The 26,010-nt window shown below is 43.8% G+C and overlaps 1 long non-coding RNA gene across 1 annotated transcript in view; it reads right to left on the reverse strand.

Moving 5' to 3' along the window:
• LOC142572470 (uncharacterized) overlaps positions 1 to 25,596 on the reverse strand; it is a 36,785-nt gene extending 11,189 nt beyond the window's left edge. Inside the window, exon 1 of the long non-coding RNA XR_012826089.1 lies at positions 25,456 to 25,596. This is a non-coding gene — a long non-coding RNA (uncharacterized LOC142572470). The remainder of the gene's footprint in view (positions 1 to 25,455) is intronic.
• Positions 25,597 to 26,010: the final 414 nt, after the last annotated feature.

Below are 26,010 nucleotides of genomic sequence, written 5' to 3' on the forward strand. Positions count from 1 at the left end.
TACACCGCTCCCTTTTCGGTACCGACACGTCCACATTGAAATCACCGACAACGACGACAGAGGTAGAGTCATCGCAGCTAATTCACGCGAAGTGAGTAGCGATGAACTTTACGGGACTATGAGTCATTGAGAGAGAGAGCGAGAGAATATATATATATGTATATATATATATGTATATATATATATGTAGAAGACAGAAAAGGCAGGGAGTTTAACCAGACGCACGTCCGGTTTGCTCCCCTGCACTGGGGGAAGAGGTATGGGGATGAAGAGAGAGAGGAGATAGAGAGAGTACAGTTTCGCGCACATTTGAAGGTTCGCACCGAGTCTACAGACGGTTGCCAAGACCTGTCGACTTGAGGTATTTCAACAGCGCTTTCATGGAGTCATTGAATTTTTTTTTGCTTACTTACGGGGGTATACGAGCGATTACTCAAGGAAGTACGGGCCATTGATGATGACAGTATTCGACATGCGGTTTTGTATGTCGTATGCGTGATTAGAAAGAATTTAAGCACTGTTCGCTTCACTTTGCTGAGTGCTTGTAGCCTCTACATTACGGGGCTATGAGCCATCGCATTTTTTTGCTTGCTTACGGGAGTATGAATGCTTGCGGGGGTATCAGCCATTGATGATGAATGTTTTTGTTCACGGAGAACAAGAATGCACGGAACCCTAGCCATATATACAGCTTCTCTGTTAAAAAAAAAAAAAGAACCAGGAAGCTGGCTTTCGTGCATATAGCGTTCGCCGCAAGCGTTTTCCCATTAAAGATTACGGTTGCATAAACTGCAGTTGCCGGGAAGCGGCAACTGTGTGGCCTGTGTATATATAACGCAGCGAATCGCGGCTGTGCAAGTCGGTGCGGTGATTGGTGCGACGTCTCTAAATATCGCGACATGAATTGTCGGTGATTTCTTTCCCGTTTCGAATAATGCCTTCAAAATATATTTTGTATTGGTGTTTTTTGAAGTGTGAGTGCCATTTTATTTTCATAATAGGGAGCGAAACGTGGTGTAGGAGGAAAAAAAGAAAGTTCCGGAAAATTGGTTCTCCACATCGAAGCTTGCCAGAAAATTTGTGGTTAACTTACAAAGCTTGTACTTTGATGTGCGCTAGTAAACAAGACTTGCTTGGATGCTAATGAAATAGAACAAGTTTTCAGGTTTGTGTAAGTATAAAAGTGTCATATATCTTAAATAGAACGATCGTAACGGAGTTAAGTTTAGAGTACCAAATTTCGTGATGTCGTCGAAACGTCACCATAGGTGTTCTGGTCTATATAGTATAAGGCCTTCGCCTTATACTATATAGACCAGAACACGATAGCCTCGCACCCAGACTAACCGAACGCATACTCTCGCACCCGGGTGGCCCGGTCGACCAGCGCCATTTTGTACTGGGCTGCCAAAGTGTGTTCGCCGGCGACCGGCACACATGGCAAGCGTCAGCTCTAGGACTCGAAAGTGCGGAAATGTGCCCGTTCACGCGGATCCAAAGTACAAGAAGTCATCTGGGCATCATTGCGTCGTGTTTGGATGCCAAATCAACCAGCGCAAGAAGAGCAGGTTGCTTAGCGCTGTTTGCGAAGAGCATAACACAGGTAGGGAATCGTTCCGGTGCGGTGTTTTCAGCCTGCACCGATTTCCATCCGCAACGAAGAATGCCAAGCTGCGCCACCGGTGGAGTGAATAGGAAGAACTACCAACCCAGTGAAAATGCACGAGTGAGTATTCGATCTCTGTATATTTTGGTGCCACGTTCAATTTTGCGCCCTACGAACGTAATATGTGTAACACGCAGGTTTGCTCCGAGCACTTTCTGGACAACAAGCATACAGAGCAGAATTCCGTGCCGGTGCTTCGCCTTGGCTATAACAAAAAGACAAGCCTTTTCGTGTTTTCAGTCATGCAGAGCTCCCGACGGTTAAGCGGAACAGTTGAGTTTGCGGTTAGCGATACTTGCAGTTGGTGCACGGCATGACCATTAAGCGTGAACGACAAGTTGTAGGCAATAGAATGTTGCCCTGCTGGTGAGCGTTATTGCTATGAAAGTAAACCGAAGGCTGCTCGTCACGTAGCATGCGTCCACAAAAACGTAAACGATGACTGCTCGTCGCCGAAGGTGTTCGTGCAGCGCGCCTGTCTTTGCGAGCCGGTGTTGCAGGTGTCATTCGTAACGAATTCATTTGAGCTTCCTGAGCTCTAAACTGCGTGCGGGCTGTTATGCGGGGTAAAGCGCAAGATTTTTCCGTTCGTATAGCGAGGAAAAGAAGGTGGTTAGTTATTGTTGTATTTTGTAACAAAATTTTGCTCGTTCTCGCCAGTTTTTTTTTTTTACTGTTTTCTTTCCTAAGGGAGCGCCAACAATCCGATATGGCCTCGCACAGGCGAAACAGGTCTGATACCAGGTAGCTGCAGTTGGTGGGGCTAATTTAATGCAGGTGTGGTTGTTGTATTGTACAAAGGGGTCCCTGATGATGCAGCTTTAAGTAGGGATGGTAATTTTATGTGCCCTGTCATGGTTTTTGCAGCAGCTGTACAACACCTGCATCTGTCATGCTCACCCTGTTATACGGGCTTTGACTGCACATGTAGTTGAGCATTATAACTACTGTAGTTCCTCATTTTCCATTGAGTGCAGGTTTAGCTTCATATACTGCTTGTTCGAGTGCTGTAGCCTTGTGTTCTGAATGTTGTACTCTTAAGTGGTTGCACGATACAATTGGCCTGGTGTATTTTTCATTTTGAGAGGACTTTATATCTTCGCAACAGTGATGGCATGGGAAAGAACTACAGCCGTTCTTACTATAACATATATTTTGTTTTCAATGTGCAGGTGGTGAAGGGCAGGCGTCTGCTAATCAGGCAGTCTATAAGCCCTGTCATACGACCTCGCCAGTTAATTGCCAAACGCGGCCAACCCAGTAGTGACCATGACAAACAAGACCAAACTGAAAGTGCAGAGGACAATGTTCTGCGTGCTTTATTAATATATGGCACCAACACAGTGCTGTATATTTCTTCACATGTTACGTGCCAAAAATGCGGAGACATTACAGCTCACACGTGTTCTAGCATATAGCGCGCGGTTTGTACAAACGTAATAGCGTACTTGCCCGATGTATTCGCTTCTGCAGCCTGCACAGCACTCAGTGTGGCCATTGCGGACTTGCATGAGGTCTTGAAGTTTGATTGGATCGAGACAGCGAAAATGACAGGTTAGACAAAACGCGAAACACGCCTTCCGCCCAGCTGAAAAGCCCAAGTTTCGCTTTTGCGCCGGTTCGCATCTCCCGGCGTGGCAGCCCAGACCTGCTACTTCGCGGCGCTTGGGATAGATGGCGCGACCAGCGCTCATCAATATGGCGGCGCGCTTTGAATTCACGGTGTTCTGGTGTATAGCTGCGGCGATAGGCGCGCAGTCTACAGGGAGGCTCCGGAGCCTACCCCCCCTCTCCCCCTCTAAAGTGACTTTACCATAGATCTGTTAGCCACGTCATTTGAATTTTCTTTTAAGTTGCCTTTATCTTTTAAAATTTTTTGTGGCTATAAATTACGGCATCATTGCCGGTGCGGACGTGCAAAGTTTCTAATTCATACTTTCGCTTTATTTCCGCAAATCCTGACAAAAAGAGGACAAGCGCATTAGAAGCACCAACGGTGGCTACCTCACATATATTTTTTATCTGCAAGATTTTTTAACATCTCAATCTTGAACACCATGCACAAACACAATACATTTAGATATACACACCGGACAAAGTTTATTTTTCATGTGAAGGGAAATAGCCTAACAACAAATATTCCTAATGTTATGGATAGCCTATGCCTAGATAATGAATATGTTATTGTATGTGCACCACGCTTCAAATTGCTTTGCGCGCTTTTCTGATCCTGAAAAATACCTGCAGACTTGAGCGGCCCCTGCTGCAGCGTCTTTTATCAACGGCGTATGAAATGCACGCGACTGTTGTGTGTCTCAGTATTGCTTCTCTTTCCAGTACGCCATGCTAACGACTCATGAAAGAACAGCTTTTGTAATAAATTATTACATTTATTAGGGATGGAAACATCGCAAAACGAATGCAGAGGTCATAAATATATGTCGTTCACTCAGTAACCGAAACGACGCCGAGCCGGATCTATTCGAAATATGAATCGATAGCAGTCACGCGTGCAGCGCTTATACTCGGACTCACAGTAAAAAAAAAGGATGCAGTTTCACCTGAAAGGCGAAGCATTAGTGATAGCGAAGTACAAAAGAATTACACGATAAAAATTGTTTACCGTATGTATCCTTGTAAGGGCCGCACTCATGTAACGACCGAACCCTCAACATCACAGCCAACATAAAAAGAAAAATCCAACCGATAAGCAATCGCTTTCGGTGCTCTGATTCCGATCACGCTGAACAGCGAATATCCCATTTAATGCACGCTACTTCCTCCAATAGCCCAAGATTTTTCTTGAAGTACAGCTGGTATTAAAAGTTATATATATATGTATAAATATATATATATATATATATATATATATATATATATATATATATATATATATATATATATTGTTTATTTAGACCATATTCGGAATATAACCAACTTTTATAATTCATTACGAGAATGCGTTTGATTCAGTCGAAACCTCAGCAGTCATGCAGGCAATACGGAATGAGGGTGTAGACGAGCCGTATGTAAAGATACTGAAAGATATCTATAGGGGCTCCACAGCCACCGTAGTCCTCCATAAAGAAAACAACAACATCCCAATAAAGAAGGGCGTCAGGCAGGGAGATACGATTTCTCCGATGCTATTTGCAGCGTGTTTACAAGGAAGTATTCAGAGACCTGGATTGGGAAGAATTGGGGATAAGAGTTAATGAAAAATACCTTAGTAACTTGCGATTCGCGGATGATATTGCTTTGCTTAGTAACTCAGAGGACTAATTGCAATGCATGCTCACTGACCTGAACAGGCAAAGCCAGAAGGGTGGGTCTAAAAATTAATCAGCAGAAAACTAAAGTAATGTTTAACAGTCTCGGAAGAGAACAGCAGTTTATGATAGGTAGCGAGGCAGTGGAAGTTGTAAGGGAATACATCTACTTAAGGCAGATAGTGACCGTGGATCCGGATCATGAGACTGAAATAATCAGAAGAAAAAGAACGGGCTGGGGTGCGTTTGGCAGGCATTCTCAGATCATGAACAGCAGTTTGCCATTATCCCTCAAGAGAAAAGTGCATAACTGCTGTGTCTTACCAGTACTCACCTACGGGGCAGAAACCTGAAGGCTTACGAAAAGGGTTCTATTTAAATCGAGGACGACATAACGAGCTATGGAAAGGAGAATGATGGGTGTAACGTTAAGGGATAAGAAAGGAGCAGATTGGGTGAGGGAACGAACGCGAGTAATGACATCTTAGTTGAAATCAAGAAAAAGAAATGGGGGGGGGGGCATGGACAGGGCATGTAATGAGGAGGGAAGATAGCGGATGGTCATTAAGGGTTACGGACCTGATTCCAAGATAAGGGAAGCTTCGCAGGAGGCGGCAGAAAGTTAGGTGGGCGGATGAGATTAAGAAGATTGCAGGGACAACATGGCCACTATTAGCACATGACCGGGGTAGTTGGATAAGTATGGGAGAGGCTTTTGCCCTGCAGTAGGCGTAGCCAGGCTGATGATATACATATATATATATATATATATATATATATATATATATATATATATATATATATATATATATATATGGTGCTTTAACATAAGCTGGTGCACCAGCCGACACGTCAGGATGATTTCGTAGAAAAGACAACGAATATTGTGCACTTTCTCTGAAATTGTAACTCCGAAGCCAGCGTCATTATACAGGATGTCCAAATTAACTATCATGCACCAAGATGTACAAATATGCAAGTGCCCCATAACTGGTCCGAACCAATGTAATGCTGTTTGCCGTCGCTTGGAGATACCAAGCTTATTTTTTTTGCATTTGGGCTAATTACATAGCTTTGATTAGTTAATCAACTTCTGGATATTATAATTAGATGAAAAGTGTCAATGAGAAAATTGTAGAGCAACATGAGAAACTCCCGATACAGCTTTCTGCTGCTCAATACATGCTACATAAAAGTGCTTTTCCGAACGTGAAAGAAGCCCGCGAATACACGCAAAATTGCCGCGCGTCTGGCCGCTCGAGGCACATTGCGTGTATTGTTGTGTATCAGTTTATAGTGCAGGACGCACTACAAACTCCTCAAAGCTTCTCATTCACTTCAAATATGCGCCAAATACTCTGAGCCCACCCAGTCCTTCGTAGGCGGTATGCCTGTGCGCCCGCGCATATTAGTGTGTCAGTACTGTCTTGATTGCTTCGACGTATATTCGGAACAGAAAATTTGCACTAACATGTGTGCAGTTATCACATTTGGCGTAGGTACGCTGGAAGATATGCTTGAAATGCACTGTATTACTCATCGTTGTTGGCGATAATGCAAGCGCCCGACGGGCTTTGTAACGGCTTTTAGAAACAGTGCATTCATTCAAGTGTGCATTCCAGTTCCACACGATAGCCCACAGCGTTTGCAATACAACGCGCCAACGCATTACCTTTATCCATGAAAAAAACTGAAAAATGGAAAAGAAAAGCAGCCAGTTTCGCATGCATGGCGCGCAGAGAGAGAGAGAGAGAGAGACAGAAAATGAAAAGGGAAAAGGCGAACGGACTTCTCGGAGCGCGCACGCCCTTGTCGCCCTGAGCATCTGCGCATGCGCAATGGCAGCAACAGCGGCGTGCCATCTGTACGCGTCAATTTGAATTCTCAACCACGGCGCCATGCACGTAAACGCTTGTTGCAGCAGTGTGCGGTGTCTGCCTGTGCCTTGGTGTCTGTGTATTCGTGTCTTCTTTGTGGCATCACACGTCAACTACACTGAACGGTAAGTTTGAGGAAAGATGTTTTCCGTCTATAGCTCATGGTTAGACGAGCGCATTTCGTAGCGCGAACCGGCTGCATGTAATGTAGGCGACTCGGGCATAGTGTCGGTTTGTCGTTTACATGATTTGATAACGCGCTCGTGCTCTCGCCTCTACTATAGGGAATGTTTTACGGCAAGCGATCGCTCACGCTTGTTGACTTTAGCGTCATAGTTCATCTGCGTCAAAAAGAAAATACACCTGCTTTTACCAGCAAGGTTCTGACTGGTGTTGAAGTCGCGGGGCGCTGTTCTCGTCGCGAAGATATTTTGAATTTTTTGCGAGTATTGCTCCTGGAGGGAACATGTGAGGCCTCAGAAAAACACCCGAGATTACAATAACGCTCTGTCAAAAGGTACGCATCGCACGTACTTGCTTTGCTTCCGTTTCGCTAACTCCGAGGCTCACGCCTATCGACTTTTGCACATGTTTTTTGCATAAGGACGTTTATTTAACTCAACGCGGATCATTAAATATGCTTTCGAAAGATATTGAGCAGCCACTAAGCGGATTGTGTGTGTCGAGCAGCCACTGAGGGTAGATCTCGTTTCGCGGCGCTCGATCGATCGGGCCGCCATGAACGCTGCGCCGCATGTGTAGTGAAATTCTCGCGACGCGCTTTAAGTATATACCTAGAAATTGTGTTAGCCTGAGGAATTTTCAAACAGAAACGTATAGTTGAATAAATGATAGCGTACTCGGATCAAAGGCCGTGTTTGCGGGGCTTACGTCAGCAGTCCGTGCGCTGCCGTTTTCGTAGGGTAAAAGTAGCAGTATTCATGAGGCTCCTGGCAACCAATCTAAATATATGCAACAGCAAAAGCTTTCGTAGCATGAAACCTGCGATGAGCTCAGTCATTTGCAGCTTCGCAACTTAGCTGAAAAATGTAGGGAACAACAAATTACTGGCTCGCGAAAGCATCTTTACACGTTTCAAACTGAAGGCATTGGGTTTGACGATAGTTGGAAGTTTTTTTTTTTCCGAGTCTCTTTTATGAACAGTTTAGCAGCAGGAGTTATTTTCCTGGCTATTTGAAAAGCGTTAAGCGCCTTTCGATGCTTCGGCGTTATGCAGTTTACGTGCTGTTATTCGCATTCGCATTTCGGCAATCGTGTATGGTATGAAGTCCTTGTCCTGCGTAATAAGTGTTCCGGTTTTCATTACTGTTACATTTAGTGCCGTCTTCTTGCACAGACTGCATACTACATGCGCTCTACAAAAAAAAAGCCAGATTATCCATTCGGTGGTCTTTTGTTAATAGATAACGCACACATTATCCAAATAATTTAGTGGACATAGCACTTGTTCTCAAGTCCTTGTCAGCTTATGAACACACCTAAGAGAACGTAACACTTTTTGACACACCCTATTCATGTGCATTCTACTGAAAGTGTGGCAAATAGTGTATTCATCTCGGAGTGTGAGAAAAAAAGGCATTGCAGACTGTTCTAAGCGGAAATAAAATGCACCACTTAACGTGATTGTTCAAAACTGGAGTCACTATTCCGAGCATGTTCGTTCGGCACGGGCATACTGTATTACCACGCGTAAAATAGGCACAGTCCAGCCGGGTATCTTCGTTTCAGCGATTATTATTATAGGAATAGTTTGAGATTCTCGCATTTGTTTCTTATTTTGATAAGTACACTATGTGTCATATGAACCTGTCTTGAAACGAAACATACCGTTGCTGGCACCAGCGACCATTACGGTTTTCTAACTGCTCATCATACTGTAACATGATGAAACGTTATAATGGTACTGATTCGTATTGGCATGTAGTCTTTAGCCAGAGGTAAACGAAGTTAACTAGAGACATAAGTGATGAGAGCAAATTAATTATGAAAGGTAATAATGAACCGTAAAAATAACTCATTGAATAGTTTTCCCTCTCATTGGTGCATTTGCTTTACGTGTGTGTCTTTCTGTGTCCTTGTCTTACGTGCTGTGCTCGTGTTGCCATGAATTACGAACTTTCCCAAGCCCTTGTCAGCTTTATTAAACAAGGAATTCAATTCATTTGAATGTAATAGTGCATGCCAAGTGACTGACGTGTTATTCGTTTTATTTAAATATTATGGACTGGCAGTAACTTGGCAAGCAGTAAACCACATCTTTTTTACTACACTTAAGCTGCCGGTGTCCTAGACTGCCAGGGAGTTTTCATGAAAACAGCCAGGAGAGACTTGGAAAAAGATCAGGGAACCTTAAGATGTCCACATAGGTACGCTGTCCCGTTATATGCCATACAAGGTTTCCAGAGAATCTCTCTATTAAACGTATTTTTAAAATGTTTTACCTCACAAAAAGCTGAAACAAATCATGCCATTTCTTGAAAAAAGAATGAAAGTGAAGCATACTGACGTGGCATTTCCTACTCATTTTTTTTTGTCCGTTAACCTCGTCCTGAACCTCGAAGGCCTAGAAAAAGTACTCATGTTTGAGAGCACCTTAAATAATTTACTGTGATAGCATTTATTCGAACTATAGTTTGTTTTGTTTCCCAGGAGGTACATATATTTCGTGCCATGAAACAGAAAGTGCTCGCGTGGTATTTCGGGTGCTCATGTGGTAAACCTAACTTGCAGACGTCTTCGCATGCACAAGAGGCCTCATTACCTGTAAGAAACTAAGTGACCATATCAATGCAATCAATTCATCTTCCTTCTGTTGAAGTTACGGCCAATGATGCATTCATTTAAGAGTACGAGAAATACATTTAAATGTGTATTAAGGAAAATAAATTGCAATTTTTGACATGATACTGTCAATATTCAAGTTGCTCCTCCGTGTATGTCATTCTGCACGGGCATATTTAATTACCAGCCAACAAATGTACAGACAGTCCAACTGGGTAACCTTACTTAAGCACTTTATATAGAGATCATTCGGGATAAGTACAATAATGTGTCATATATGAAATTGTCATAAAAGGAACATACTGTGGCTACAGCACCAGTAGCAATTTTGACTATTTATTTGTTCATCATGCCATTTAATGAAACATTGCAGAATAGTACTGATCTGTATTGACAAGCAGCCATTAATCATAGTTAAACCGCATCGAGTTTGACTTAAGTGGTTTGAGCAAATATATTAAGCTGCACAATGAACATACGAAGAATACACACTTATTTTTGCCTGAAGTTGTAGCATCTACTTACTTGCAGCATAAATTTGCAGCACCTTTGGAACATGTGACACGAAGGTCAAGGCCGCTCTGCTGACCTTGCTAACTAAAGGGAAGTAGTCTGTAAATCTTTAAATAGCCTCTTTAGATCATAGCATAAGATTTGCATTTTGATAAAATTCATATATCCCGCAATAAAAAGAGTTAATTCAACGTCGGTGGACTTGTTTTATTTTTTGCACTGCATGATTCAGCACTAGTGGAATTGCTTCAATTTTTCTTTCTGTTTATGCAACGTATGAGAGTGCAGCTGGTTCAGAAGCATTATTAAGCTATTGACATTAATGCATAAGTGCAGATGAACAGCAACATGTGCACACGCATAACATACATTCACATTTTTTTGCCGCCATATCTAAACAAAAATTTTAACTAACTTGTAGATAGCAGATAGCTAGCAGCTTTCATTTAAGCGGATGCATGGCATGTAACTGTAATATTTCTTAAATGCGCTCGTGCACAAATGCTCAAGCAGCCTTACATAAAGATTCACGGCTACGTGTGTTTGAGATTTTCCGACTGCTTGCATCCGCATGCCTGACGTTCTATGTACAGTTCCTTACGTATGTTCTCGTATGCATGCTGGATGTAGTAAATTTTTATAGACATTTACAATAGACTGCTTATTAACAACCCCCAGTAGGAACTGATTAAATATAATGAGAATAACATCGCCTGCCGAAAGATAGTCGGCCATATGTCTATATAGCGAGTATATAGGATGTCCCAGCTATTTTAGCCAAGCTGTGGTCAATGAAAATAAAAGATAAAAAAACACACACATGGTGCAAGCTATAATATTATACAAAGACCGCAGGTCAGAGCTCTTACGGCTGAGCCTTATAGGTCTTAAAACCAAACGTTATTGCACCGTCGTTTTTAAATATTCTTCTTTGAACAGCTTCTCTGTATCCATAATAGCCGACACAAATGGTAAGGCTAAAATCTACAGGGTGTTTCAGCTAACTTGGACCAAGTATTAAACAAATAAATATAGGTGCTACGCGTCTCGAATGGGCGCAGCATTCTTCTGAGCCATATGGAGCACGTCATGATATTTTCTTTCCAATCCACCTAACCGGATAATTAACAACGATTGCTTTATTAACTTTTTAAATAGTAACTCTAGCGAAAAATTCCGAATACATATGTTGTAGCGCTTATTCAGAAACAGCGGAATATTTCATCTAAGCTAAGATAACTGTCCTGTTTAATTTTTTTCCTGCCTTTCTTTAAAGTGCGTGAAATTAAAAAAAAAAGAAATACCACGTGACTGCCGGCTATCAAGCCACGCTTTTAGTGCCCTCGAATGCAAGTTTAACGTATTACCAAAGGCTGCTCGACGCACAGAGATCAATTGAACAGGTTGTCGGTGGCTGCGAGAGACGTTCAGTGACAAAAGGGGCGTACCATTTTAAGAAAAAAAGAAATCTATGCAAAAGCAACCGCCACGTGCGAATGCGATATGGGACCGGAAGAAGCATTCTTTTCTTTTCGGACCAACGAAGAAGCACGATGGTGGGGGCGAGGATGATGGTGCGATGAAGGACGGAGATGAATACCGTGCTGCCTCCGGTCGCATATCCCATTCGCACGTGGCGGTCGGATTTTCCTTGAAGAATTTTTTTCCTTAAAACAGCGCGCCCCTTTTGTCACTTAACGTCCATCGTAGTCACCGACAGCCTGTTCAATTGATCTCTGGCGCGGAGCACCCTTTGCTAATTCGTTCAACTTACATTTGAGGGCACTAAAAGCGCGGCATGTTAGCCGGCAGTCACGTGGTATTTTTTTCAAATTTCACGCACTTTAAAGAAAGGCTGGAAAAATATTCAACGGGGCAGTTAGTGTAGACTAAATATTCCGATGTTTCTGCACAAGCGTTACAACTCGTGCATTTTTTATTCAGATACCCTAAAGGCCCCTGCGGGCATTACTTGGAGGGGGGGGGGGATAACAACCAGATATTTCAAACAATATTGGGGGGAAAAGGCAATATAGAGCACCGTAGTATAGGTCACCGAACAGAACAAAAACCAAAAAAAAGAAAGAAAGAAAAAGAAAGAAATGCATACATGATGGAAAAAAAAACACTCGGTACAAAGCGTGTAAACGCACCTACAATGGGTCAAAAGCACAAAGTTCTGTTTTTAATCGACATGCGTATTTAAATTACGCTTCAAATGACTTACAAACGAGTCATGATCATGTATAGAAGCAATTTCTTTTGGCAGCTTGTTCCAATGATAAGTAGCAAGAAAGAGCAGTAATTGTCGAAGGAGATTTGTACCCGCATACATGGGACACACTTTGAAGGGATGGTCGAGGCGACGGAAAATTTGTTGCGGGGGTTTGATGTGGGACGCAGTAAAGGATGACAGGGTATGGTACAATATGTGGAAGTGGGAAAGCAGTGTAGCAGTTGTCGTTTTTCTAGAGAGGGTAATTGGAGGGACTCTTTGATAGCCGTGATGCTGGATGTTCTAGAGAAGGTCATAGTGATGAAATGTGCTGCTTTATTTTGTAAAGATTTAAGCTTGTTTATTAGGTATGTCTGATTTGGATTCCATATTATGGAACCGTATTCCTTCTTTGAACGAATTAGAGCTGTGCAAGCTAATAGTTTATGAGGATAGCTGTAGGGGCTTGTTGGTACGGCATATTTTATTTTGCTGTAGCGAAAGCTGAACAAATACAACAGAAAGGCACATCTGACACACACAGCGCTGTGTGTGTCAGATGTACCTTTCTGCTGTATTTGTTCAGCTTCCGCTACAACAAAATAAGCTAATAGTTTAGTTGAATGATTTTCTAAATGCAAATTTCACCTAATGAATCCAAGGGTTTTATTTGCTTTCGAAGTTATTTCATCAATGTGATCATTCCATGTAAGGTTAGAAGATTGAAATTTTTCGCTAGATTTAATATACACAAAGATAATTAAGCAATGTTTGTTAATTACTCAACTTGGCGGATTGGGAAAGATATTACCTGCTCGATATGGCTCAGAACAATACTGCGCCAGTTATGCACGCGTAGCGCCTGTTTTTTTTTTAGTATTTGGCTCAAGTTAGCTGAAACACCCTGTATAGATTAGCTATAGACTGTTCCACAGGAATTGTCTATGGGCACTCTGTTGACGACAATCTACAGAAAGTGTAAGGCCACTAGCCCATAGATTACACTGGTCTATAGGAATACTGTATAATCTATAGACATTTGCCTGTAGACATTTCATAGACTTCAGTCTACAAAGGTAGAACTGTATAAGGCTATACACTTTTGTCTATAGACATTCTGCAGACAATTGTATACAAACGTGAGTTTTCATTAATCTGTAGACAGTTCATAGACTTAGACATTTTACAGACTAGTCTACAAAAGTGTAAGGCATTAAGTCCATAGATTGCCTATAGGCTAGTCTAAAATATATTTAGAAAGTCTAAGGACTTCAGAGACACATGTCTATAGATTGTCTATAGACTTTCTACAAAACGTTTTGTAAGTATGGAGGAACGGCAACCTTAAGTTGCGATGATTTCTCTATGCTTCAGTCTACCAGCTCAGAGGTTGCGTAGTCAAGGCAGAAACGGGGCTGGTTGCGCAAAATGCACAGCCCTGGCACATTGTGGTTGAACCACACAATTTGAAGCGGTGCCATTATATTGGTAGGAATACTGCTACTAAAAGTCCATGCGGTCAGCCAATGTACTATTATTGTTGTCATCTAACAGTAACTGGCAAGGACCGAGAGCGCTTTGTGGCCTTGTGCAGGTAGTTGACCGCGGAGTAGAATCAAAACGAATGCGAAAAACTACAGAAAACAACGTAATCCTAACATTTCTCAGTTCCACAAATAGCAATTACTGTGATAATGAAATATAACTTTATTGTTGAACAGTTCTTTTCTTGGTACAGGTTTTCTTGGCATAGAAGGAGATTGGAAGTTTCTGTGGGGAAAGTCTTGCAATGGATGCGCTTCAGAATCCACCTCATTGGTGCATGCTGAAAACTGTAGGGCCCGAAGCATCATTTTGTGGAACGGCTTGCATAAACGCTTGCGAAATTATGTCCCCATCTAGTGTTGAAATATCAGCGAGTTCGTCAGTGAGCCTCGTGTACATACGGCAGCGCAGGTCAATTTCGGCCATGTCACTTCGAATAGAGTTATCGGCGACACTGTCATAAGCGGCCTTGATGTCAACTGCTGGGGATTTACGTGCCAAGCCCACGATGTGATCATGAAGCACGCCGTAGTAGGGAACACCGGAATAATTTTGACCACCTGGGGTTCTTTAACCTGCATTCAACGAACGGTACACTGGCGTTCTTGTAATTTTGCCCCCATGGAAATACTGCCGCCATGGCCGGGATTTCATCCCGTGCCTTCGGTCTCAGCAGCGCAGCGTCAAAGCCACTACGCCACCAGGTCTTGATGTAAAAAAAAAAAACAATTGGAAATGTTACTGAGAACCATTTGTTGGTCGCCAAAGGAATCACGTTACAGTTCTTTCGAGAGAGTGAGAGAGAGAGAGAGGGAAACGAAGAGGGAAAGGTAGGGAGGTTAACCAAGGTCATGCCGGGTTGGCTATCCTGCACTTGCGGAGGGGAAAGGGGGAAGAATAGATAAAAAGAGGGGAAAAATAAAGAATAACGAAGAGTCAGTCATTATGAACACAAATATTAACAATTGCCTGGGGCCGACGTTACTGCTTTCGAAATTGCAGAGCGGATGCTGCAAGACCGTCGTGTCGATTACATTGCTTATGCACCTGAGTAGCACGATATGCAAGCGGCCAAGTCAGTTGCTTGGCAGGCTTCAAGTATGAAAACACACGTGATTATCCAGCTAACACACCAAGTATACCACGAATGCTGTGGATATTGAGCAGCTCCTGACGCGTAAGTTTGCTTACAGTAGTCTTAAAACTGTGTCTGGCGCTGCCAACGCCTGGTGTAGACCACGCATGCACATCTGCACTCTGTATAGTTAAGCCAGTGAACAAGACGGCTGACACTAAACTGTCTTGGACCTATTTATTTTATTAATGCAGGTTATGTGTTATTAATGCGTTAGGTAAATTATGAAGAAAACCTGTCTCTCGACTTGTGTACAGCAGTATAGGGGAGAGGAATGGAGAGGAGGCTGATGCAGGTGGAAGAGGAAAAGGCACATGACGTCACGAGAGAGGAAGCGGGTCGTGGGGAGGGGAGCACCGGGGCATCACGGCTGGTGGGGAGAGGAGGAAGCGCGCATCATACGTCATCCGTTTCGAACCCAGGAGAGTACCGCGCCGCCTGGGGCCAATGAAAGAGAAGAGAGAGCGGCGGCGCTGCGTACTGGAAAGCGCCCCGCACTACTGGCCAGGTCCCTCGCATTCTCAAGTTCAAAAACAAATCTCCACGGAAGGCTAGAAATTGACCGCAGAGCAGCTAAAGAAAAACGAGTATAGCATCTCCACTCGTAAGGAAATCCTCTAATAGCACACTATCTACAGCTAGAGGCGCCGTAATGAGCGCAATTTAAACCAACAAACTTTCTCCCACACTTATGGCGTTTTCCTTACATGAAAGAGAGTAAGAAATATATTATTCTTAATGATGTAGAGTACTCTTGAGTACAAATTCTGTTTCTAAGCGATCATAAATGCAAAATAATGTACAGCATCATCGTCCTGCCATCTGACATATGTCCGCTCATTTAAAGTTTTTAGCCGTTTGCCGCGCGACTTCCTGGTTTACAGCTTTCTGGTTCATAAGCTCGAACTGGTCTTTTGCCCGGTGATTTGTCCCGCTATTTCGGTTGTTTGAAGTGAGGCGTTCGGGAGCTGAGAAGTAGATATTTTCAGCCATGCGAGGCGTGGTCTGTATCAATTCAATTCAGTTTATTTGGACATACATAGGTGGTACAGTATCTCCACGAGGCGCGGCAAAAGGAGGCAACAATGCCTCCTGACAGGGCCTTCACCTCGGGATCACACATTATGACAGCATGTCGGCATGACAAAATACTGCACTACATTGTGAGATCAATGAAATCAGTGGAAATTCAGAAATACAATGCTGCGTCACATATGACAAATTCTCCTGTTATTTGATATTATACATTGATTACATCATTCTAATTCACGGAAACAATGATGTAGATAATCATTCAGATTACACTTGCTCAAGATAAAAGAAAGGTACAATTCTAAGCAAAGGAGGCAGGTGAAGAAAGCATCATTTTCATTTTTTTCTTAAATTGAGAAAGGGTTTTGCAATCATTTATACAGTTGATCATTAAAGGATAAGTGTTACAGAGTGTAACTATTTGATTGTCTATGATCTGAGTACCATAATTTGTGCGTATCATATACGCGGATCCGCATTGCAACTGCCTCAACTCTGTGGAGGGGCGTACCGGTGAGTCATTTCTTGGACTTTCCTGCTTCCGTACCGGTTAGGCGGAATCTAGCGTATAAAACAGCTTAGGAAATAGACACTGGGTTCCCGATACCCACTGCTACAGAGAGTATGAGGAATGTCTTGCACCTGCAGAGGCAATCGCTGAAGAGTTTTTAATGAAAAAAGAAAATGCAGGAGTCTGCATCTTATGAATTTGTTGATTTTGAAAAGTGGAACCTTTCAACGCGTAATCGTCCAGGAAGGTTTCTCTAACTTTTCCTGAAATTCACATTTAAGTGAGAAAGGCCGGGCTTTTGTGTTCAACATAGTGCACAGCTGAAAACAAGGTCGCGAGTTGTGCAAACTTAGGCCTATCTCATGGGAACAATGTGCACTTAAATAGCACAGGGTCAGCAAATGGAGTACGAAAATCTCACCAATGTTTGCTGGTGTCACAAGGTGTTCATGCTGAGGAGAAAATGGAGTGAAATTACGGGTTATTTGACTTACAAGGTTAGTGTGGAGCCAGTCATTTGAAGAAAGTGTAGCACTTCTTTACGTGCCTAGTATAACTCATAAAGTTTAGTACCCATTACTGTGCTCAACTCTTTGCGGCTTGAGACTCCTCGTCTCTGAATGTCTAGTGGCATATCTTTTGTTTCATATCTGGTGTATATTATGCTATTATATGGCATGTGCATGATAGCAACGCCCTACCGTGCTTGTTGTGCATTTCAAGCAATACAATAACCAATTGGTCAAGACAAAAACGCAACAGATGCAACAGAGTGGCAGTTCAGTAGAGCGGCAAGTTGGACTAGTCGGTGGAAGTTCATCCCGTAATGAGGGGTTTACTGCGTTTAAGCCCACGGGCAACAGAAGTAGAAGTGAACAGGACGCGCGTCCTGTCCACTTGTGCTGTCCGAGCGTCTATAGCGCCGTAAGACCCGCCCTTATTTAGAATATGTTATTAGGCAGCGGAGAAAATTAGTAGCCCTTCACGTCAAAAGTATGTAGTGATAAATACGGACAAAATTATATGGGAAATAACTGTTTGCCAAAGAAAAAAGAATGATGTATTCAAAACGACCTATAAAATCGCACTGAATTACACAGTAAGTTAGGACGATGAGCAAAACGAGAGCAAGGAGAAAGCAGGAGCCAACGTTTCGACAAGTAGACTTGTCTTCTTCAAGGCCTTGAAGAAGACAAGTCCACTTGTCGAAACGTTGGCTCCTGCTTTCACCTTGTTCTTGTCTTACTCATCGTCTTGAATTTCCATCTCCCGCATTCCCCGTGTTTTCCACAATAAGTTAGATATCATGTACAGTAAAAAGTGAATTTTGGTCTCATTACTAGTCGCCATCTGCTGTAGGTGCACGCTGAAGCATTAAATGCAAAGCGATAACATTTTCCAACACGTGCATTAGCGCTTAAGGCAAAATTTTTGTCTACCGGCACTTGCTGTGTGAAGTCACTGAGATTATTAGTCACACTTTAGAGTTTCCAAACCATAGGCGTTGAGGAGAGGTGGTACTGGGGATGTACGCTAGCAAGAGGCAGTGGAAAAGCATGCAGGAGTAACCACAAATGCAGGCAGTATTGTCTTCCAACTAAATCTTGGTTCGCATCACATGCGCACAGAAAAAGCTCTGACATGCGGAAACTAGATGTAGGTAGAAAATTAAACTTTAGGTGGCCACATTCCTAAACGAACATTTACGTTTAGCTAGACTTCTGTGATATGAAGACGTTACGGTACTTATACCTTCGTGGGGATGTACTGGCTAACAGCTATGTAACTTCATAAAGTGGTCGCTAAATGAGGGTTGAGCAAGCATTTTGCATTATCACGGCTCGTTTACGCACCACAGTGCCTTCTTTTTTTAAACAGCAAAATTGTATTGTATAGATGGGACACTATCCCAACACAGGGCTCTATAAGCACTGTTGCAGAATCTGGGGTGGGAAGCACAATTTTTACTGCTGGAAATGCCTTGGCAAGTGTTAACAGTGAAAAGTAGAAGTGCACAAAAAGCCAGTAGAATGGTGAATGAGGCCATGAAAATGTTCACTAGGGTAATTTCTATCGAACTTTCGGAATACTAAATCATCGCAAAAGACGTCACAAGAGCCCTTCTCTAAAGCTGGCTTTTATTCCATGAGTTGGTGCTTGGTCGTCAGTAGTTGAAATTCGCTCCCGGACAAGTCCGGACACGTGTCGCGCGTTCAGATAGCCGCATTCGTGACTGCGGTTGTGTTCTGTGTGCTGTATAGTTGCATGTAACGATGGAGAGAGAGAGTAAACTTTATAGAAAAGAGCACACGAGCGTAGGTAGCTCTTCCGCTCTGCAGTGGATGGTCAGTGCGCTGGTCTTCCATACGGAATATCCAAGACGTTTCAAGACGCAGTGTCCCGCTGTGATGCGTTGTAGCCTTTCCTTCTGGTTTACCAGGTGGGCCTCTATAATGTCCCGTGCGTTGTTGTACACCCCTGTCTCCTCGAGGCTAAAAGTAGACGTTCCGGGTGGGAGTCCGATCGCTTCCTTATGCGCCTTGCGCATGAGCCGGTCGAGCACCCCGACTTCCACATTGCTGAAATCTAAATATGGTGCAGAGTACGCAATGCGGCTCACAACCAGAGCCTGCACTAGTTGGATCAGGTCCTGTTCCGTGAGTCCCATCTTCCTGCTGGTAATTCGTTGCATCATGCTCAAGACCTGCGTGGTCGTGTATTGTAATTTCTGTAAGGCGTATCCTCCGCCCCCGTCCTTTTGTAAGTGTAAGCCTAGGATACGAAGTCTGTCCACCTTAGTGATTTCTCTAGGACCTATTCGCAGGTGGATTGTTGGTGCCTAGGTTGTTGATCGTCCTCGTGAGCGCTTCTCGATTATGAGGAGCTCCGACTTCTCCGGCGCGTTTTGCAGTCTGCACCTCTCCGCGTATCTTGCTACGGCGTCCGCTGCCTCCTGCAATCCCTCTTGTTGTCCTATACACCCTCCGACCGTCCATATTGTGCTGTCGTCTGCATACAAGGCATACAGGGCACGTTGAAAAGTGTCAGCGATAGCACTGCTCCTTGTGGCGTCCCTCTATTAGGTGTGTCCCACTCGCTGTGACCTCCCATTTCCCAGTCATATTGTGGCTGCACGATCTGTGAGGAAGGCCCTCACGTAGTTGTAAGTTCATCGGCCGCAATTCTTGTCACTGAGATTTGCTGGTATGGCTTCGTACCCCACGTTGTCAAAGGCCCCCTTTAGGTCTTGCGCAAGAATTGCTTTCGAGCAGCACGGCGTTGCTGCATTCAGCACTTCCTCTTTGAGCTGCAGAAGCACGTCTTGCGTGGACAAGTTGGGCCGAAAACCAAACATCGTGTTCGGCATATGTTGATGTTCTTTGATATGCGTCTGTAGCCTAAGATCACGCGTTCCATCAGTTTGCCGAGGCAGGACGTGAGCGAAAGGGGTCTCAGGTTCTCCAGACAGGGCGTTTTTCCCGGCTTTGGTATCAGCATAATCTCAGCATGCTTAAATTCCGGAGGCAAGGTCCCTAGATCTGCTCCAGTTTATATTGAATAGTTCAAGTATTGCCTGCACGGTTGCATCGTCAAGGTTACTTAGCAACTTCTTGGTGATTCCGTCCTTGCCCGGAGTGTTATTTTGATGGACGATAACTTTTGCGAGTGGTGCGAGTAATCCTGTACAAGACTGTCGACGGAAGAATGCCGAGGCTGTGCGACGAAGAGTCTAGCACATCTCATCATTCGACGCAAAACGGGAACGTGCAAAAAGCGCCAGAAAGCGAAAACTAATCCTAACGCATTACTGTCGCATGAACCCCATTGATCGCCTTCACATATTTATTAGGGTACTTATTGCGCTGTTAGGGCATTATTGTAGGGGAAACAACAATGTAAAAAATTCCGGCAGAACCCATCTCACGATGAATGTCCACGTTAATGCGATTATCATTGCAGTAATGTAGCGACACATCGTAATACCACCGCCGAAACACGTCATGTATGATGCGTGTATACAGCCTGACTCCTCTATCGCGCTTCTTTTCTTGACACGTTGTGCCATCTGGCGCGACCACCACGAATTCCGCGTTTTACGCGGGTGTATATCTATCTATCTATCTATCTATCTATCTATCTATCTATCTATCTATCTATCTATCTATCTATCTATCTATATATATATATATATATATATATATATATATATATATAACTGTAGTTAGTTTCCCGGCGGGTACTGGGCGACCGCGCGGTAGAATACTGCTGGGGAGGAGGAGTAAATCGTCCCGGAGATGGTGACCGCGGCTGCCGCCCGGCAGACGGTGGCAAGCGCTGCCGAGAGAAGTAGCGGCTGAGTGCTCCTTCACTTTTGAAGTAAAGATATGACACTGACGTCAGAACAATCGGTAACATTCATTTGCGCCCATTCCTTGGTGCTCTTCAAGCCTTGGAGTCTATCTACCGAACATCATTCCGCTTACTGTAAATAATCGTTGACTCTTTCTGCCTTGCCATCTGCCTTTTCACGATTACATATTTGCCAATTTTCGGATTTTTTGTTTTTTTCGCACTTTCACCTTTTACTCAGACTATGATTTTAATTCTAAATTAAATTCTGCGGTTTTACGTGCTGAAACAACAATTTGATTATGAGGCACGTCGTAGCTAGTGGGGGACTGCAGATCAAGTTTAACCACCTGGGGTTTTTTTAACGTGCCCCCAATGGTCGTTACACTAGTTTTACGCTTCTCTACAAGGCTATGAAGGTAAGCGTCATACTCACTTCGTATTTATTTCAGAACCATTCTACCAAACACCTTCATTTTCAAGTACAGTGCAGGCGCATGCGATCTAGAATAAGATCGAAAGAGGGCTGTTTCTTTATCACTATCGTTGAAATTTGCCTTATCATTCACAGTTTATCACTATACAGCACGCAGCTACAATTATACGCGAAATAATAAAAGCTTGCGGAAAGTCCAACGCTTTTATTTTAGAAAGACTTCACGACGTGTCACTGTCTAAGCAACGACTGAGCGACTGAAATTTAGGACAAAAAGCGTCCAGCTGGTGGGCTAGCGAAATGTTGTCACTGTTTTTATAAAATAAAACCTTGCGCTTACGAGCAGTTGGGTGTCTCATGGTGCGGCGAGACATTCTTGTTACGATAACGTCGTCACCACTAACGCCTGTTATTGTAGTAACGGAGTGCACTAGTTCAGGTTCACTGCAGGAAAATAAATCGAGTGCCTTAGCACTACGGCAGCCAACTCTTCTTGGTGTTTTGACTTACTGAGATAGTGAATGGGCATTCACCATTTCGGGAAAGGCCGTGCGCAGAAAGTACACATTGCGCATCACGTATTTTAAGTTATTACATTCTACATCCGGCATATTAAGATTCTCTGCAATAATTATGTACATTATCTTCATGCTTGAAAGGATATTGCTTAACTCAAAGAAAATTTGTGCATTTCCCGAGCTTGGCGGCCTGCCTGTAAGAGGGACCTTGGAACGACTTGGAACAAATCTCTACATGTGCCCTGATACTTGCAGTATTCTAGAGGAAAACAAAATCCAGATAACGAGAACGTTGTCCGAGACCAAGTTCTCGGCACGAGGCCTAACCGTCCTGAAACCACGCTAATGAACTGGAATTTGATGATAATTGTAGAGTATTCGACTGATACAGCGCGAGCTATGGATTATTGCAAACCGCACTCATTTTTAAAGTTTTTATAACATCACCATTCATAGATATGTAGTGAATTGCACATTGCAGCTGAAGTGTTGAACGTTTCCAGCTAGTCTTGGTGATCTTGCATTTCAAGCACCGAACACCAGATAGACCGCCTAGCACAGACCGTACGAAATGAGCAGATGGTCATTGCCAAGAGTGTCAGCATTAGCGAGCCATAAGACGTGGCTGGTAGCAGAGAATGGGATGCTATGCTGGGAGATCATCTTTAAGTTTTATGAAATTAAAAAAATGGCCTGCTGCAGATAACGTAATTCTAGTCCTTGAGCTGAATTATTCAGAGATGCGGACATTACTTGCACCCATTGCAAGTAATGCAACATTGCAATTGCACACATTGCAATTTACGAATCGTTCTGGGTGAGTTTGCAAGGTGTATCCACTTGTAATGAATGAATGAAGGTATTGGCTTCGATACCGGCCATGACGACTGTGTTCCGATGGGGGTGGAATGCAAAAAAGGCTCGTGTATAGTGCATTGGGTGCAGTTAAAGGGACTGACAAATGGCCAGAAGGTGTTGCAAGAAGTTGATGGAAATGAAACGCCCGTGATTTATATTCATAAGAATCCCGTACGCTGTTCGCGATTTAAGTAGAAATTGTAATTTTAAAGTCGGAAATAAAGTCTCAAGAACCAATAAGGGGCGCGAACTGGCAGTGAAGCCAATTGGTACTCCGGATATGGTATATGGTATTACTGTACGTAAGTCGGCTGTTATTAAGAGCAGCCTCCTTACTGCTTATAATTGCAGCTCGTTTATTATTAAGCTTTTGCGGTTTATTCTAAGCTTATTACGAAGTGAAACAAAAGTCCACGCTAACAAGGGGCGCTCGCGTCCCTTAGTGCATGGCGGCGCACATGATTGCCGCTGCACGCGCGTGAAATAACGAGCACGCATGAGAGCTGAAATCCTTTGTTCCAGCTCGCTCAGGTATTCGAGAGACGACATGATTAAGAAATCAAAAGCGCGTGCATCTGGTTACGGCAACACGCTGAACTGCGTATAACATGTAAAAGCGTCGTTTCACTTTCGATGAATCAATTTGGCTTGGCCAACGGACACCCTTGGCCTGTTATAATGACGAAAGATGTTGGACAGGAAACGACGAAAGCGCGTAGCTTTTATTGTAAAAATAATTTAACACTTCGCAAAACATGAATCGCAGGGACATCATCTTGATAAACAGAATATTACTTTCTCACGGCTACGACCACACTTGTCTGCCTCCCTCCAATGCCGGCGTACAATCGCTATCGCGCTCACCTATTGCTTGCTCAGGACGAACTCGTGGGGTAGTTTGTTATACATATCTGTTTGATCACAGCGCACAATAAATCGACAGGGACTGACAGAGTAAAGACACCACAAAGCGCTGTGGTGTCTTTGCTCTGTCAGTTCCTGTCGATTTATTGTGCACTGTGATCAAATGGACACCTATTGCTGTTTCCAGCATGCTTCCATTGAGCGACTACATCCTCACTGCAGATCGAAACATTCTGCCAAAAAATGTTCCACGGCGTTTCCCACGTTACGACTGCAAGATTCAACACTCTGAACGGTAACCTTTGTGTTCCACTAAAGAAATCGGCACCCATAAAAATTGGTTGCGAGTCCCTTTAAAGAACTCGAGGTGGTGAAAATTAATCCGGAGCCTGATACGGGGTCTGATAATCATGTATTTGTTTTGTCAAGTGAAGCCCCATAAATTCTTTTTTTGTTCACCAATTTTAGCCAACCCTCCCACCGCTCCTTCCCTCCTTTTTTGTTCTCCACATAAACCAGTGCACAAGAACGTGGCCCAGCCGTTGCTAGGCCATTTGTTATTCCAGTGAGTAATATAAATAATATTCGTATATAGTTATGCGCCTAACGAAGTCGATTGAAATATTCAGCATTAAAGAAAAGAAGAAGAAAAAAACGCAAGTATCTCCCGAATCGCAGCACAAATAAATCACTGAAGTCTACATTAAGCAATGAGCTCCAGAAAAAAAGAAAAAGAAACAAAGAAGGAGCAGAAAACGCGTGACTGGGTCGTACTTTTGAGAATTGCCATTGATAAAGATATCAATGAGCGATAACAAACGGAATTCCGCTGCACCAGGGGAAAAATTGCAGTCATTTACAGAGTTAAGAAGATAAGAAAAAACACATTATGAGACGTTCGTGCGAAAGAACTGAGGTGTTGAGAAAAGTGCAACGACGATCCATTATTCCTGGGGACCTCAATCGGGGTGCAATACCCGTCATCATGAACGCTGTGCTTCCCGTTTTTTCAAACGAGGGAAGAGAGACCCTTCAATCAATCTGTCTTTTTACCTTGTACTGCGGCGCAGGGGGGGGGGGGAGCAGGAAGGGGGTGCTGCATTATGTGCGCGGACATTAATAATGGCGCCAAATCTGATGTCCACCTTTTCGAAAATGTAAGCGTCTCGGTTTCTCGTTGGGCCCATTTTTCCAATCTGTCGATGCTAGTTCGAGCATGAAGGCCTCAACGAACAGGCAGAATAAATGAAGCCGTTCTTTTAGTAGTGCTAACTTTCGTGGTCGCTCTGTGGAAATATTTTCGACATTTATAACTTCCCACCAACAGATTCACTCAAAGCGCGGTATGGAGAATGTTTCACTGCGTATCAACGAAATCGTCGACAGTTAAGTCAAGAGGAGACACGCATCCCGTGATTTTCTCCTCCTCCGAGAAAATGATAACCGAACCACTTAGATCGTGTACCAGCTCAGTAAGTCTCCTCAATTTTTTTAGATGCACCGATTGCGGCACATCCTGCAGTAGGCGCAAAAATAAGCACCGTAAAGTATAGCCATAATGTGACTGAAGCTCGTTTGTGTCGAGACCATAAGGGGGCTGGACACAAACGAGCTCAAGCCGATGTAGAGATTGGCTGTGCGAAAGGTCTTGAGGCGTTACTTGCCTCGCTCGATCGAACATGTCCACCTTTTCTTGACAAGAGAGCTCAGCGCAGCGGCAGTGCTCGGTATGCGCCTAACCTTGCTTTCAACGTCGGCCCATCGCGGGAAATACGAAGAAAAATATGAAAACAAAGTGACGGGAAAAAAAACTACGATCGGACGGGATAATGTGACCCGTTCTGATCGTCTCACCTGCACGTACCTGCGGGCACCTTTAGCAAATGGGAGGAAGAAGCGGGAGGACGGCACTGTCGCTTGGCGGCGTCCCTCCTCTTGACTCTGTCGACCCCGCTAGCGTTTTCTCGATTCTTATACGCGCTGGCAAAGTACCAGTCCTACTGCGTCTTCATCACGTATGGAAAGAACGAACCGAAATACGTACACGACGGCTGTGCTGGCGCTTTTTCACACCGCCCATTTCGTGTGACGCCGCTACTTCGTAAATCACCTCCTCCGTCGGCGGCCGTAATTAGGCGTGAACCGAGAGTTCGTTCCACCACAAGCGGTGCCCAACCCTTTCGCGACCGACGCTTTCTTTGCGAGTACTCGCCGTAGTCCCATGATCATGTGCGGCTTGTTTTAGGAGGTGCAATGGACGCAACGTTTGTCTTCGAAATTGCCGTTTTGAACACGGCGACCACGACGTGACTACATGCCCTGGATGTACACGCGAGTTTCGGCGGTATGACACCGTGACAGCCCAATTTCATGAGACGTTCGAGAAGAGAGAGAGAGAGAGACAGGGATATAAGCAAGG

This window comes from Dermacentor variabilis, chromosome 1, assembly GCF_050947875.1.
Source record: "Dermacentor variabilis isolate Ectoservices chromosome 1, ASM5094787v1, whole genome shotgun sequence".
NCBI classification, from domain to species: domain Eukaryota; kingdom Metazoa; phylum Arthropoda; class Arachnida; order Ixodida; family Ixodidae; genus Dermacentor; species Dermacentor variabilis.